At 43.1% G+C, this 16,538-nt stretch overlaps 1 long non-coding RNA gene across 1 annotated transcript; it reads left to right on the top strand.

The window, feature by feature from the left end:
* Window positions 1–13,253: 13,253 nt before the first annotated feature.
* LOC124175618 lies at window positions 13,254–14,825 on the top strand. Its single transcript, XR_006869206.1, has 3 exons — window positions 13,254–13,732; window positions 13,821–14,058; window positions 14,235–14,825. It is a non-coding gene; the product is annotated as an uncharacterized LOC124175618 (long non-coding RNA).
* Window positions 14,826–16,538: the final 1,713 nt, after the last annotated feature.

Genomic DNA, 16,538 nt, shown 5'->3' with positions numbered 1-16,538 from the left:
TGTAAATTTCAAGTAAAAATAACACTGGCGCGTTGTAAGTCCCGAAAATCGAGAAATGGCCAAAAAAAAAAACGGTTTCTTCCAATGTTTACCATGTCACACCACTGTTTTCGACTTCTACCACGATGCGGTCGATAGACCCTAAGATCGAAATTTACACCCCATACAGATTCCAGGGAGTCATTTCATAATGCCATCGAGATATAGCACATTAAGGATCTTAAGAATTCTATGAAATGAATACTTACTCACTGAGACACGGAGAAAATGAACATTTTTCAATTTACTCTGTAACTGTAATCTTATACAGCGGGGCTTCATAAGTGATGAGCTACTCGCTGTTGCAGGTGTCGAGATTAAAGATGAGACCGAATTAAAGAATCATTGCCACAAATTTTGACGCGCAGCTTAACGTATGACCAAAATATGTGAAAAAAGCTTGCTTCAAATTCATGTGACTTATTATAGGTACAGTATATCAAAAATATTGAACCTAACATGTGATGATTGTTGGACTGCTTCCTGTTCCAGAACTACACTTCACATTTTTGAATTCCATATTCCGCAGTAAGCCGGACAGATACCTAACAATCCATTGTTGCTAAAATTGTGGAAGTTTTAAAATTATTTGAAAAATTCATAGGTAATGTATATCGAAGTTGACTTAAGATCCGCCCGCGAAACGCACTTGTATGTAAGTACAACAAGGTTCAGGGTGGTTCGATCGACGGATCGAAGGTGTCCGCCGAATATGGCGATGACAACGGTGTAGCGTTACAGAATAGATCGGAGATAATCTCGGTGTCAATGCTGAATCGAAGTCGAAGTCTCGGAAGTGTAGGAACACCGCCGCAAGACGGAACTCGACCCAAATCCGGACTGGAATAGAAGTAATAAAGACAAATGCCCTTCACCTCGCGTCGCCGATACGTGTGCCAATGTCCCACGCTCTTTGGTCCCTGTCCAGTCGAAGACACGGTCTATTTATACCTGCGTTATACACCTCTCGCCTCCCATAAAACCCATGCACGCACGATGATCGTTGCGAGATTTGAAGTCACTTTACGACCTTGCGATTAACATAATTTTAAGAAGCAACGAGCACGAGCACTCCCGCTCATTCATCCACCTATATACACCCGTCAAATTACGACGATGATTGACACAGGTGTACTTATACCTTCAAGGCGAGTCGGCGTCGCCGCCTGCTATGAGAGTAACCGTACAGTACATGCTGTAACGAAATATACAACCTCGTGGCAACTGTTACACCGAATAAAGGACCCGGTTGTAAAATCCTTACGCCTCCTACCAAGCCGATAAAATTCGAGTGAAACCGTTTATGCATGGTACGCTACAACGACACCGATCTCTCATGTAACTAAAGACAATGTGGAACAAGGCGCGGTAACAGTATGGAAAAGTTACCAACTTAATCAAGGACCATCGGCATATAGTTTATGATCGTCGCGTTCTGAACCGTTCAACTGTTGTAATGCGAGAATTAAAAGAGCCAATAGAATAATTCAGTTTAAAAAGTGATATGCAAACGAACGATCAATTTCTGAAAAAATGGGACTGATTAGTTCTACTGCAGGAGCGGAATGAACGCGGTGTCGAGCTATGTACTAGGATAAATGCGAAGAATTGCAGAACGCAGAAATATCGAAGATGATGCAACCAGCAGCGTCCATCCTACGTAATGGGTCGCTGTAGCGACCGCAAAGCTAAACGAAACTCATTTGCGCAACGTTTGTAAAATCGCTGGAGTAGAATCGAACGCTGCGTTAAGTTGCGGACGTTCGGTTTGCCCGGAGAATTCCCTCTGGCTTAATGTTGTTTCCTGGCTCGCGTTCACCTTCTGTACTGTATATATAAGTATATACATCGTGCAAACTTGGTGACATTTGCAAACTGCCTTTATAGAGCCTTGTGATTTCGGGCCGATGAACCGTCCGAATTTGACGATCAATCGTACGGCGAAATCTTTCATGTAAGGAACAATTATTCGTGCACGTTTTGTGAATTTCTTCTCATACAAATTTCATAGCAGCGTTGATGCTTTCTCTTTTTTAATCACCAAATGCAGGCTGCAGGTATATTTACGATATTGTGACAATCCCGAAGTGCTTAGTTACTCAAGTCGCAATAGTTGACGATTGGTAAGTTACGATAAATATGCAGATCCGCGTTACACAGAGAAGGTTGGTACCTAATTATCATCTTACCTCGTGTATTCAGCATACGTTTCGTTTACACGCACCGCGTCTCGCATGAAGGCCTACGCACACAGTGCGGAAATATTGACGTGCGTACATCGGGACATAAGCGCTCATAATACGCCCAGAGGGGCGAAGTAAAATTACATCGCTAAATCTAATTGATTTTATTAGAAAGGTGTTCATTTTTCAGTGTGTGCAAACGTTGTTCGTATAGTTTATTATAGCCAAGGTCGACACGGTGAAATACATCGCTTGTCGGTTTTAATTGGATACAAATTCTGTGCCAAAACTGAGGTATAATATCGCCGTGTATACCGGGTTGTATTCACGTATCAGGACCTGTGACAAATTGGCAAAATCATTTTGAATTGCCGAACAGCTCGATCCTAAAACGGTGGAACAATAGCGAGAAACAGGTGCATACCTTGCGTAATATGGACGGAAGAGGATAAAAAACCTGAAGTAAGAATTGAATTTTTACTGACAAACGCTTAACGATAGTCGCCAAGTCGTCGAATTATGTATTCACAATTATATCGTTAGTCGTCAGTGTGAGGTAAAATTTATTGCATCGCCTGCTGCTCGTATCCAGGATTATACTATTTATAATTGACGCAACAATTCGCAAACGCTGCACGTGTGTACACTTAATTATAAATCGCACCACGCTCAACCTTGTCGCGTGAAAGCTGCAGCAGCGCCTGCGTTAGAATACTGGGGAAAAAGAAAAAGAAGTAGAAAAAAATGCTTCAAACAATACAGTTGGAGCAAAAATACGCACCCACATCGTCTTACGGCGCCCACTATTAACCTGCAAGATCTTTGGTTCGCGTCAATTTGCATAAAACATATCTTCGATGATCCGTGTCGCCTAGAAAATCCACGCAAGCTAATTCGCGCGTATATCTCTAATCTGGTTATTGTTTCGCGCAATCAGGAGGCAATTGTTGTTTCGTTTTATCCTCGCATAACTGATTGAAACAATATAGCTACATTCATGCTCGGCCATATAAGTCTGCTGCCGCATTGCAGAACAACGTGACCGTTGATCCAATGAAACAAGATAACATTGATCACCGTCGACGGTTCGGCTTATCTAGAAATTTCATCGGCAAATGCAGCTGATTCCATGTGTGACAGATTATCCCAGCGGGAAAGTGCGGGGGTGATGGGCGAAGAGTACCGAAGCTTCGCCCCTCCGACATCGAACATTCGAACATATTTGTTACCCCCAAATCGATAGCTCCTTCATCGGCAGTCTATGGAAAGCTGCGGGACGGCGCGACGCCCCGTTGCCATGTAATCTCCCACATTGGAAACAGATGAGCCTTTTATTACGGTTGCGGAAAACTGTCCAGATGGAGAAATATGCTTCTTGCATGTCTGGAAATAATATCCCGACAAATTATCACATACTGACATTTTTTATCTGGTCCTTTTCTCGTTCACGACTGCAATATCCACAACCTGAAATTGTTTTATTTCATATTTTTAAAAGACACACTCTGATTCGAAATGTCAGAAAATTTTTAATACTCAAAAATTATCGGAGTTGTGCCTTTTTCCACGACGCTAAATAATAGCGTCACGGTCCTCGAGCTTATAACTCAAACCTCTGCTTGCTTTCAATTTTTTAGTGTTTTCTAAAAAAAAAACGAGTGATTGTTTTGTTCAATTAATTGCGTTCATGTATTGGAGTGATAATTTATTCGCGTACAATATACAGACAACCGAATTATGCTGAAATAAAAATTGCCAACTTAGGCTTCTGACTGCAGTGTGACATGATCCGCGTGAACTTGGGAGATGAGAATTGAGCGAAGAATAACTGAATATGTACAAGACATTACACGTGAGTTTCCGAAAGGCAGGTTTCCACCGCGAGAGCGAGTGGAGTCAAAGGCCTACTTTGTCCAGAAAAGGTGTTATACAGCATGGGATAAGGCTAGATGCGGTGTGTATTGCGTTTAGTAAGAGCTGTCACTGTTTTTCATTAACACAATTCCAGGCCGCGGAACGTAGGTAATTGAAGGCGGATTTCTATTTCAAGATGAGACTCTCGCTGATCCCTGTGCTGCCCTGGTTGCTTGATTCATTTTGATTGCTCGCATGATCTCCAGAGTTAACGGTGTATTCTGTTCCATCTAATTAAAACTACGAACGTCAATTGTCTCGAAGAAGAGAATAAAATCGATGCTGCAACGAATTTTTCGCAATCTTTAAGGCTTGCGCAACATGCTCGTTTATGTCCAAAGAGAGAGAGAGAGAGAGAGAGAGAGAGAGAGAGAGAGAGAGAGAGAGAGAGAGAGAGAAAGAGAGAGTTGCTTTCGCGAAATTCAGTATGAAAACATGAAATTTGGTTACCGATTTAATGACTTTGCGTTATTCGGTATCCGCATATGGATTGAACCACAGGTTCGAGAAGGACTCGCATTTGAAGTAATTAGATGCGTATTTCTTCTCAATGTCAAACCTTGGAATAGACGATCAAAAATCTCGAAGAACACGCTATAAGATTTATTTACTTATAGCAATTCAGGTGAAACCCTGGATGGCTGAGGAACCGGTTTGCAGTTCTTACTGCCCTGGAGATATGGCCAAATATTGTAAATTCACGGTGACGGTAAGAATCCTAAAAATTCATTTTATCCATCGATAATAAATTCGAGAAAAAATTGGACTGATTCTTATCTGTGTTTTTTTTTTCTCCAACAGTGACAGCCGAGCTTTAAATTCTCGGCACGATGGAGTTCAACTCTCTATATTACGAGTTAAATTGTCATAGCCATCGTCTAGGATTTTCCCAAGTCTGTTTGACGTTAAATGTTTCGTTTCGACACGTTTGACCTCCTCGAGTTATACGTCGCGACTTCCTCTATTTTTCTAGTCTATAAATGACACAGCCTCGTAAAAGTACCTGACTTGACTATCAACGCGGCATGGTTTCCCTCTGAAATTTTCCAAGATAAATCCAACGACATACGTGAACGAAAATTAAATCCACAGAGTCAGATCGAGCAGATAACGATTCCCCGCGAGCATCCCCCTTACGTAAAGCCTCAATTTATGGAGGCTTCGTGCGTATGACTTGCTCGGCTGCAGAAAGCCAGCGAGACTGGTCAGATCGACGGAGGAACAAGACGAGGCCATTTTTACTTTCGCACATACGGTTAAAAAAAAGAGCTAAAAAGCGAGGAGGAAAACGAAGAACCAAAAAAAGAGAAATATCAGCAGCGCCCAGATGTCTGAGTCGGTAAAACTGTGCTAAGAGTAAAAGATTTGCAAGGAATATCAATTTGACGCGGACAATTCTGAACTTCGAGCACAGCTGCAATGCAGGTACGATTATCAAGCACGGCTTCAATGCAATCGGAGGATGTTACGATTAGGTGGCACGCGCACCTCAGCGTCTCTTAATCAGTACAATAATCATATATGTATACATATATATATACGAGGATATTTAATCCTCGAAACGAATCAGAATGCCACGGATCGTCAAAGCATGTGTCTAGTCTTTTGTGTCTGATTGTGCCGATTCCTTTGTTCCCGTAATTCAAACATCGAACTCACGTCGTAATTATACACCATACTCCACCGGTTTTCGTAACGCTGTCGTTAACCTGTGGCAACGAATCCAGTAACTGATCAATCCTGCGCAGTTAATTGCGTGCCCTACTAAACGGTTATTTTAAACAATCGGCGCTTTTGGCTAATTCGACAATTTTGCCGAAATTTGTAGAGAAAAAAAATTTGTACTGTTACCGATTGACGCAAATGTATCCAATCGAGCGGTCGCTTACTACACACGCTTGGCGTTTGTTGCGCAAATGCCTGTTCTAGAACCGACTAATTGGGAAACACCCGCTGAATCATCGGCTCTAAAGCCTGTTCCACAAAAGTGTCGATACGCGATCGTTATGCCTTTCTATTGTGGAGACATGTGCAATGATTTTGCAGCATTCTCACCTTAGCGCGACATTGCACTAGTCAAAAATATAATAGAACAACCGGGTTTCAAGTATACGATAAAGAGAATGATAAGTTTCTTTAATAGAAACATTTACATTCCATACCATCATCGAAGTCACTAGACTTCAGAAAAATGTTGTACAAAAATCACAATGACACATCTGAAGACGGTATTATGATACGATTTAACCTGTGTAATAAGCAACGCCTTCATTCCTGCAGGAAATCTTTGATCGGAAATAAAATTTTTGCATCCAATTAATCAAGTGAGATAGAACGATCGTTTTCATAAGATAGAGAGCGCGTCAGGAGCAAGGTAACCGTCAACGTCAACGATGTGCCATGGCTTCTTATTATCTGTCAGTAATGTAGTCTGGCGGGAATTTCTTGCGAGCGTATATCCGGTAATCTAAGACGGTAATACATCCTGAACAACTTCGCATCTTTACGCGAGATACTCGTTCACCTTGTTCAAAGGCGCAACCTGTGACCCTAGTAAAAAGGGAGTCACGACTTAACGCTAACTGAAGTGGAAGCGACGAGTCTATCCGCCACCGCCGCCAGCAGCTCAACACTTTTGCGTCAATTTCCTTTAGTCACGTTTAAGTACGAGGCGATAAGTTACCGCATATCCCTATACAACCTGATAAACAAGTGAGAAATTACTGACGTAATATGTACACCTTTACTGCTCAAGATTCAAGCCTGCGCGTCACCGTAAGAAAAATACACGTGGACATGTTTGCGCGATTAGGTTGATCCAGCGATCATTAAGATGCTTAAATCCACATTTCAAATGTCCAGTACTGCATTTTACATGAGTCTATTAATTCCTGCCACGTCAGCTTGTGTAACTCGCATGGAGGATGGAAATTATCACTTGAGAATGTGATTAGCGAAGAAGTGGTCATCGAGTGTTATAAGCCAGAAAATGGTGCCTCGAATGGAATAATCCACATCAGCTATGTGGTAAGTTGGAACGAATTTAGAATTTCTATTCTGTAACCGTTGACACATTACTTTGCGGAGCCTGCCATTCAACGTTTTCTTATACGCACACTGCAGGATTGGACTTGAAGCACCGTAGAAATAGATATGCTCGTACGACCTTGCATCACGTAAGATAATAAGCCGAGCGTATTTAAAATCAGCGTGGGTACAGAGGCGGGTTAGTAACCTGATCGGTGAATGGAGAAGGAAAATGCACCGGTGTCCCTGATGCAATCTGTAAATTGCACCAAGGATATAATGTTACAGAGGGGAGGAGGCCATGAAAATTCTCAGCGCGACGGTCGCTCGGTCCGGCTGCAGGCTACTAGGATGCAGCTCAACCGAGCGACGAGTTTAGAGAGAAATTTTTGATTCCTGAGAAATCGTTTCCCCGGTCAAGAGATCAATTGAGTCCCACGAACGTTACATACGAAGTAATTGGTTGATATCAGTAATTGCTTCCGAGAGGATCGTCTTACACCCGGCTGCACGTGCTGGCGAGGTTTCACTCGAGACAATATGTGTCTTGAATCGTGCCGGCGCCGATGTTTCTTCCTCGATCAGTGCTGATCTCCTCTCGGTGAGAGGTCAGACTACCAGTATGGCTCGTTAAGCAAAGACCCGAGTCTATGAGAGCTCGAAGCAAAGAATAACGCCGGAGGATAGCGTAGGTGTGAGCATGTGGGACATCGAAGTCCCATGTGAGGCGGATCCATACGAATGTGAAATTGGACCAACGGTGAACGACATTCGTCCCAATTTTGTAACAATCAGCGTGAGGAGTCAGGACACATGCAAAGAGACGACCACGGAGCAGAAACTCATCGGAAGTCAACTGTGCAAAGATTTTCTCGTGACGGAAGATGGACAGATTAATGGGGCGCCTCTTTGTTCAACCTTGTTGAATCCTGAGTAGGTAACTGTTTGACTTCTCACAACTTCCGCCAGCAGAGTCTCACACCCGTTGTCACCTAATGCACGGACTGAAGACCGGACGGCGGGCACCTTCTCATCCAGTGGCGCTTGAAGCCCTAGGAAACGTATCGAGGCCAAAGGCGTGTGGCCTCTATAACAAAAAAAATTTGACCAACGGACACCACATGAAGAAATTTTCTATTCCCTGATATGGTGGTGATTCAACGGTGAGAAACTTCTTCTCGAAAATGGAACACTGTCTGTTCAGAATTGCGCTGATGATCTATCACATGCCCAGTGAAATGTGGCAATCTAGGGACACTCGGTACCCTCGGCATAGAGTCACTCCGTGGCTGGGGTCTTGAGTTCAGTGAAGGTAGTCAAATTGTGTCTCCAGGAGAAATCATCTATTCAATAAATGGCCTCGACTGCGTGCAGGCCCGTTAGGCGTCCACGCATCTCTACGGACACAACTGTACCTGTATACTCAAGACCGTCCAATCTCTACGTTACACACATTACCATGTTGGTATCACGCATGCAGGCGCATTCAGTGGACGTTCGCCAATGGTATACACGTGGGACAGCTGCGGGTACATGCATGCAAACGGTTATGATGTCCTCCGATTCTCACGACACGCATGTGTCGGGAGGGTATCGGTTATACCCCCCAAAACTGGGCTACATCAATCGACCGCCGCCGACCGCAAATCACTTCTAGATATGGCAACGAATTCAGAAGGCCAATATGCTTTATTTTCAGACATCAGAATGACGCAAGTAATAACAGCCTCTCTTGGGTTGAGTAACGAGGTAATACGATACGCGTACACCTTTATTGAATTATCCCACTGTATGTATGCGCTGTTACACTGTGTTTTGACCAAGGGTGCGTTCCGAAATCAGCTGTCAAGCAGTCGCCACCATTGACTGATACGGCAAAAAACTCTCCCGACTCGTTCCCGATTTATTTGTCAATACTGGCAGCACTGGAAATTGAACCCTACGTAACGTGTCCAACACGTTTCGCAACAGATTCAATGATTGCATTTTTTTTTTTTTTTTTCCAACTTTACGATATGATCGCCAACACTGTGTTCCAGAGCGACCTGACGGCGCCATGTATATTTTATCGAAATTAACATCCATTCCGTGCCTCCTTATGATTGAGCTTCTTTTTAATACTAATGAAAAATCTAATTTCTATCATTTGGTTATTCTATCTATATTTTTGAGTAGAAGCAATACATACAGTCTACATACTAGTAGACTGTTAATAGACTCGAAAGATGTGCCGAGATTGCATACTAGTAGACTGTAAGTAGAGTCGAAAGATGTGCCGAGATTGCTGACTCAGTTGTCACCCAAGCCAAATAATCGCCCAGCTTCGCAATCTAGTAACTCAAGTAGGAAACTGTAACACTAGATGTGTGAGCATACCTGCCTACGTAAGGTAGGTACTCTGCACGTAGTTTGTTTAAATAACAACATCTAACACCTTGCCCTTGAAATACAGTCTTGGAACAATACGTCTAAAAAAAAGGTTTTGGTTATACATGTTGGATTAAAAATATGCCAATCATAATTTGATTCATTACATTGCTTATCAGAAATTGGCTTCAAGTTGTTTGACGTTTCGTTGCTGGGCTATCGCGGTTCAATCGGAATACTCTATTCGGTTGCGTCGCTGAAACCGAGACAGATACGTATCCATATTAATAACCGTTAGTAATTGAATTTCAACTTGTATCTCCCCATAGATAGATTGAAAAATCACTACAAGACACGCAAGATGCACGATCGTAATACCACTGTCAGTCATTCTAATGTACGCTACCATTTTGCAACGCACGTAGGGCTGCTGCCAGTCTTGCCTGTCCTCTGTTACGACATCAAACTGAATCCGAAGACTTTCCTTCCGGATGATAAACCGCGTTTATCTTACACCGGTTCATTTTGATCGATAATGAAACGCCCGCGGACTTCCCTTGTGCTTTTAAAAGTTCCCGATCGTCTACCACTCGCGGAACCATGTTTCACTTTCAACTCTTGTACTTTCAGATACATTGGGCATAAATATCTGTCGGCGATGTCAACAATGAAGGCAGTCATGGATCGATCGTGCGTGTATCTACCATACTTACTACATGTGCGTATCCAATCTCGTGCTGTTTTTCAACTGATAAGTACCGTCGAAAGGTGAAAGGGCACGGTTCTGGTATGGAAAACATGACGAATTGAATCGAAGAAAGTCATCGGTTATTAGGGCGGACTTTCGTTTCTTTTGTCAATGTCGACGGCGCTAGGTTCGGATCGAGATAGCACCAATGCGATACGTCCGGTGAAAAATGGTCCAACAAAGTACAAAGATCTCCAGCCGTCCTATCGCGTCACGTGTGAGTTCTGCTCGGAACCGACCACGACTCATGTGCGTGAAGAAACAGCAGGCGCTATCCAAAGCATCTGTACAGGTGTCTTTTACTTGAAAGTTGAGGCAACAGGCATTGCTCAATGGAAGGGTATAGTGACCATGAAAAATTTGGATCTGACTAACGATGGGTTGAGGTTGCTTAGATATTATTCGCCTACATCTGCCGGCAGGCTGCATCAGGTAGGAATATTGGAATATTTACCTCTGTATGAAAAATTTTCATCAATATTGGCTGATTTATTTGTGAGATCAAAAAACAGAGATCGATCTGTAAGGCTGTTTTGGTCGAGGTATTTCAAACCGTCAACGTTTTGTCATCCGAATGTACAACTGAGCTAACGGGCACATACCAAAGTCTTACATAAGTTAATTTCGTATGCAACCGATCGGGTGCGTGTGATATGAATACAAGTGGCCCGTGCGCACAGCTGAGGGAATCGGTTCTGAGAAAGAAGATGATTTGGTTGCCGGTTCACACCGACCGTCAAGGCAGTTCCTTCAAGGTAAGAAGAGCATTGCGATCGATTCGAGGAACCGTACAAATGAGACAGCTTAGCAGTAAGTAAAAGTGAACCGCAACTCGTAATTGGGTGGTTGATCGAGTGAGGAGCGAAGTCGAATAATTTATCGATGAGCAGACCGCGAGGAAAATCATTTTACGTAAATCGATAAGCCGTGCATAGATGATTAATTAAAGGTGTTAATTGGCAGTGAAGGGAAAATCTTCGATCACCGGTAAATTCTCCACTTAGAACTTCTATTAGCGCTTCTGTTACGGTCTCGAACGTTTCACGGTCTGGAACTACCTAACCAGACAGGAAGCAGACCTCGAGGTGATAATAGGCTTACAACCAACCTCTGAAAAGGGTGCCCGAGTGAACAAAAGAGTTCCAGAGTCGGCTGATCCCACTATTCAAACAAGCCTAGGATCGCTTCACACCACTTCTCGGCCATAAACGGTTTCAGGCAAAAAGCTTGTCGTTCCGGAAATCGACTTCAGGAATTAAGTAGTATGGTAAACAAGAGAACTTCGGGTAATGGTAATGGAAAGGGTCATGACAGAAGGTGAGGCGTCCATGTTTCCTAAGATTAATTTTCAAGGATATCCAAGCCGATCGATATTACAGATTACACACGTCCGATTTTAAATCAGAATTCAAACAGCAACGACGAGAACGTGAAGATGGTTACGTGCAGTAGGCACAGGCTTTCAGTAGAAATCGTCCTGGATCCACCTTTTACCGTCCCGAGCTTACCTCTCTGACTTTCTGGCTTCTGCTGCAACTTATGCCCAGAGCGGTGCATTATATCGCAACACAACCTTATATAACCGGGCGACACACTTGCAAGCGACAGGAATGCCACGTATGCGCCTTAATTGGCGCTACGCAAGTAACCATACCTACGTCAATTTTTCATCTCATTTTATCGAGCAAGACATTTCCAGTTGGCACATTCGGTGATCCGTTTACACGCCGTGTCCATGCGTATACTGTTACAGATTTCAATACGACTCGCTGAATTTGACATACATTTTTTTCCATACGATTTTACTATTGCTACACTGTGACATCTGTCAGATCGACACAATAGACGCATGCGTCCAAACGTTATCAAGTGTCTCCAACCTGATTAACATTATACGTGACATCAGAAAACTCTTAATTACTGGAGCCAAAAAACCCGGCAATCACAAGCAGGTACCGCCTGTTTACTGAGAATCTAACAAACGGCAGGTCACATGAGATGCATCATATTTATTGAACTGTCTGGCCGAGATCGGCTTGAGAGTGGATGTGTGAACCTGAAATCGATCTCGGGCAAAGGTCACAAGTAAGAAATTATTTCTTGCATACGTTCCTTGTGTAAGTATTAGCGTTCCTAACTTACTTAATTAGTGGCGTAATCCTTGCACATGCGAGAATATTCCTCTAGGTCTCGGGTCAAAATTTCGATTAGATTACGTAGCCAGGTTTCGTGCACGTGTCGAGTTGCGTCAGATCGAACGATGACGTCCAAAATGTCTTGTACGGTTATATCCATAGCCGACTAGAGCTCAAGAGGAAGTCCCCATTAGTAGGTACGTACTTCCTGAATGAATAATCGGCAACAAGGGTCTATGCGGTAAGACTGGATAATGAAGCGGAGAGAATCGTTGCACGACGAGCTGTTTGTGCAAGAGTCGCTCCGAATGCCAACTACGGCACGAATATTAGTCGGCAATAAACGCTCGGTACCGAAGTCTCCTGCAATAACGATCGTAAATTACGCACCGTGCAAATATCGCGTTAACCGACGCCCGGATATATTGCGAAATTGCGAAATGGTACATGCCGTACCATTACTTGCAATAAATAATTAACAAATCGACGAATTAGTCCAACCGTACTGTGCACGGGTGTAACGCTCAACGTGTACCGAAATAGCTGGACAGTATAACATGAGATCATCGCGCAGAACTTATTCCGAACAATAAGCCATACGTGAGTGGCCGGTACACGTAGTGAAGAGAATAATAATTAAGATCCCTGTGGAGAAGTTACATAATATTTATTATAAGATATCTCTGTGTAGCCTCAGGAACTCTCGGTACTCGAAAGAAAGACGGAAAGAGAGCATTTCTATATCTATCTCGGCTAGGCATCAGGCCTTGATAACGATATACATTAATTAATTTTATAGTCATCTCAGGCCTGTTCGGTTAATGGCTGCAATGTCGATAAAAACTGAGCCGGAAATCTCTATCTAACGAAGGGAGATGTCCAACTTTTTTGTCCGAGCTCGTTGAAGCGGTTTTCCTTTTTCTTAAATCATGCCGTCACATGGCTTCCATGAGCTTTGATCTCTTATTCGAAACTCTCCTCGCGTCCAGATTAATTTCTCGGCAACGTCTGAACGCCACGACAACTACGAAGACGACGGCCCAGCGACGCCCAGGATATCGCTAACGCCATCGCCAAGGATGGTTGTATAGGTGCCTCTGGCCCCAGCCGGCCGCCCGTCTTACTGGTCAAACAGGTCATTGATCTGACACTGGCAGGTCTGCCTGCTGCAGACTCATTCATGGGGCAGCAGCCATATTTTCTACACACTGAATTCGAACTCTGGAATACATACGCGCTCTGCAGCACGACACTGGAAATAAAAATAGCCGGAGAGGACAGGTTGGCCGTCTTACACCCACCGAGCTGCTGTACCAGCGGTAAAGACGATATTTTTCATTGGCAAGCCAGTTGCAGTTTGTATAAATTCAGGTTTAATGTCTGTTCCTTTTTATTTGTTTTCTTCAGAGCGACGGGCTTGAGTGTACCAGGAACGTCGAAGAGAGTCGTTGAAACTAGTCTGAGGTCATTCTTGCAATGAAAGAGAAGGCGGATACTCGACAAGTATCTTCTCGGCGGATGATACTTTGAAAAAGTTCAGCTATGATCCTAAAATGGCTATAGTTGATGACCACCCTCGTGGACTCTGACATTTTAGGAAAAGTGCAATAGAGGACTATTCATTCTTTACGCTCACTAATTATCGGTAAGTGTACGTTTATCCGTGTGTTCCCCTTACGACTCACTACACGCGGTCGTTTTATCGGTTTGTGGATGCTGCGCAAAATATATAAAGTAAATATCTCTCATATAAGAATTTTACATCAAAAGAGCAACGCGTAATTCATTTTAAAATCGTTTTGCTTTCTACGATTTTTGCAGATTTAAAAACGGTAGACTAGACGTCTATGGAAATTTTGGAAGAGCACCACATCTGCTTGACTTCAAAATTTGTATGATTTTGATTGCAATGTCGCAGACAAAATGAGCTACACGCACAACATCTCCATGATTTTCTTCCTCTGCAAAGTATACAAAACTACTCAACTTCAACGATCTTCTCTAGACTAACTTTCGCAATGTCCGTAAAAAGGGATAATTCAATCCCCTTCAACCGCAAAATAATAGAAGGGGCCAACTCGTGATACGAGAGCAGCACCGTGACGCCACGCAGAGGATTATTTCCACAACCTTCCCAGTCGCAGGATCGCTTCAGCTGTCTAGACGTGGAGGCGTCGTCGTCCACATACCCAGAAATGCATTAAACGACAACATCAATACCGCTATACAATTCGAATTAACAATCGTATAATAATTTAACAGTCCGATTATGACAGAATCCGGAAGCTATGGTGGTTGTATAACAATATCATGCAATGGTAGAAAAGTCGATTTTATTTGGGAGCCGGATTCAGAAAACGGATGAAAAGAGGAGTACGTAAAAAAATAAAATTTGCAAGCAATTGTCTAAGGGATTATTTCTGTTTACTGTACATTGCGATATTGAAAAAATGTAATGTATGCAATTGTATTACGAACCAACGGGGGTAGAATATGGCATAATATATGTAATAGAATCTTCAGATAAAGAAAAGCGTCAAAAATTTAGAATCCCGAACCGTGAATCAAACTATTTAAACTTTCTCGTGCCTGTAGTGTTATTAAACTGAATCACGAAAGCAAATATATTTTAATTCCGTTATAGCTGAAAATTAACTTCTCCCGTAAATGAGCCTTGATATTGTATGCAGGACAGAGCACGTAAGTAAAAATTTTATAGCCGTATCTTCATTGTAATTTGAATTATTGTCCAATGAACATACCGTTCACCTTAAATATCACCGTGAACAGCATAAGTAATCAAATTAATTGATTTCAAGAATATTAAAACCAGTTTCCTACCAGAACTGTATTTTCAAACAAATATCTCCTTCGCTTCCAACTCGAGAATTTCGTTTCTCGAAATGACTGCTCTCAGCCTTGCTTTTAGGTCCGTAGTACAGCTGGGTCGTAATACGATGTAGAATGGAGCAACAATTAGATTTCTTAACGATACGTAGAAGCAGCCGAGAAGGTATTGGAGCTTCCTTCGCAGCTGTGAAAATATTTCGTGAAGTGACGGGGAGTTCAAAAGAACGAGGGAACGATGAACAAAGCTGGATCCCCTTTTCTTCGGGGAAACGAAATGGTAGCTAAAATCCTAACAATTCTTTCAGCAGCAGGCATGGATCGAGTCACAGCTGTCTCAGCATTACGCCTGTGACGACTGATGGAACTGGACACTCAGCATGCGGGATCCGCCACATGCATCGTGAAGCCAGTGAGTAATTGTTGCGTTAATGCTATTTGTTCAAGAACTGCAAATAGGCCATTTCATAGCACAACCTTACGAAAATATCTCACTCGACATAATCGATTTAAGAAACTGCCGTGGTCGGCTGTGCGGAGTTTTCAAAGTTTTACGCGGATACTTTTTGTTACGACACTTCCGAACACCAGCAGCATCGATCTGGTGATAGAAAGAAAGAGGGAGATTCTTGGACTAAAATTCCACTTACGTCGTACGCCGATTAAGTCAGAGTCAACGCCTGGACTACGGAGAGGCGTTTAAGCCCTAACGGTCAGAAGTTGGATGCTGAAATGTACTTAAATGAGTATAAATCTCGTAACGATGCCAGGCGCTGGAGAGACGATCGTGCAATCTATGAATATTAACGACCTGCGGTTTCACCTGCATGTGAACGAGCTGCGACTAACTGAAAGTTTTGGGAAATTTGGGAAAGAAGGAATACACGTTATGTCTTCATGCACGCAAAGATGGTCCGATAAAGAAATTAGTTGCGGATCACTGAGGAAAAAACAACTAAACCCTATACCGTCACCGCACGATTTTCACTAAGGCCAAAACTTTCAACGCATCCATGAAGCCATCTAACGCTGCACCACCGGTATGTCGAGGCAAATATTTATACTGCACTACACAAACAGTGGCGAGGTACCGTGCGTGGGCTGCACCGCGATCTCTTGTAGACTGCTGCAGCCATCGACCCAACGTTTTGGTAATCCAGCCAGCTGTGGACCATCCGGGGTCTGAGACCCGGTGTACGAGGGTAGGGTCATCCTCCTTCTCGTTCAGCCTGGAGGCGAGTGACACGCGTAATTCGAACTTGTTGGCGAGGATTTAAG

Source organism: Neodiprion fabricii, chromosome 1, assembly GCF_021155785.1.
Source record: "Neodiprion fabricii isolate iyNeoFabr1 chromosome 1, iyNeoFabr1.1, whole genome shotgun sequence".
Classification (NCBI taxonomy): domain Eukaryota; kingdom Metazoa; phylum Arthropoda; class Insecta; order Hymenoptera; family Diprionidae; genus Neodiprion; species Neodiprion fabricii.
Note: the sequence above shows the minus strand (reverse complement) of the source record. Positions and strands in the feature narration are given on the sequence as shown.